Below are 1,341 nucleotides of genomic sequence, written 5' to 3' on the forward strand. Positions count from 1 at the left end.
AGTTAATATGGCCATATCGCAGGCTTAAATCATAGCACCTGCAATACCCGAAGGGCTTCTTTAACTTTGAACTTTAATTTTGATTGAATTCACACTAGCAAATGAACACTATGTATGGTTGAATATCTGGGTAGCCTACATGTAATCGTATACACTAAATTGTAAATGATGATAACGAGACCAGAATTGTCTATTCCTCGTCATTAAGGAATGAACCCAAACCTCAGTTAAATGTGGTTGAGAGAACAGTCCTGCTCCAGTTTTCTCCCCTGTACCATCTATTTTGTTGATTCTCTTCTGTGTATCTCATGACAATCTTGTTCCACATTAGAAAGCTACTGCCTTCGAACAGGACATTTCTTTCTATTTACTGCAAAATTTTGGTTTCTTTCTGTTTCTTAAAGTCAAATATTAGAGTCCATCATGGTGTTCAAAAGAGGCTGCTGGAGTGCAAGGGTAGTTCAGTGGTAGAATTCTTGCCTGCCATGCGGGAGACCCGGGTTCGATTCCCAGCCCTTGCACTTCCCCCCCAAAAACAAGCAAGCAAGCAAGCAAGCAAACAAACAAATTCAACAAATCGTGCTGCAATAACGGGATACTCACATGGAAAAAGAATTAAATGTGACCCCCACAATACAGCATATAAGAAAAAAGAATACTACCACGCTAAATACTTCTCATGTGTTCCTTACTGATCTAGCAATGTTCTCCCTATTTTTTAGGGTGTTCTGAAGTCTTCCTCTTTTCTGTGGGCTGCACGATTATGGCAGTCTCTTCTAGTTCTCTAGATTTGGGCAGAAACACTGGTCAAATCTGCTAAGAAACCCTCCATGGCACAGTAGCATAATCACTGTTAAATTTCCCATGTCATGCTATTAAATAGCCTTCTGGACTGGAGCAAGTCAGTTTAAATTATTTAACTACTTCACAGCCATATTCATGCAGCATATGCTAGTGAATGATGACTGTAATGTTACAACATAATTTATTACATCAAAAGTGCCTTGCCATATAGCAAGCACCAAATAATCATTATTGTTAATATTAAGAAAGAGCGAATAAGATGTGCAACTAAATAGAAGTGCTTTGTGTTTGCTGAAGTGAACTGACTCTAAAGCCTCTTTAGGCTCAGATATAGCAGGTACTCAATAAATATCTGCTAAATAAATAATGTATTCACTAAGGAGAATAAAGGGAAGGTATGATCAAATGTCTAAGTTTTTCAGCCTGAAAATCTGTTTTATTTTGCTAGTAGCAGTACCAATTTTGGAAAATTGTTGGGTAGTATATTCCGAGGCTAGCTTCTGTGCACCCAGCAGAAATGAGTACATTTACCAAAGC

The 1,341-nt window shown here is 38.1% G+C and overlaps 1 non-coding gene across 1 annotated transcript; it reads left to right on the forward strand.

Annotated features, from left to right (window-relative positions):
* The first annotated feature begins 450 nt into the window (after positions 1-450).
* TRNAG-GCC (transfer RNA glycine (anticodon GCC)) lies at positions 451-521 on the forward strand. Its single transcript has one exon. It is a non-coding gene; the product is annotated as a tRNA-Gly (tRNA).
* The last annotated feature ends 820 nt before the right edge of the window (positions 522-1,341 follow it).

This window comes from Tamandua tetradactyla, chromosome 7 (assembly GCF_023851605.1).
Source record: "Tamandua tetradactyla isolate mTamTet1 chromosome 7, mTamTet1.pri, whole genome shotgun sequence".
NCBI lineage: Eukaryota > Metazoa > Chordata > Mammalia > Pilosa > Myrmecophagidae > Tamandua > Tamandua tetradactyla.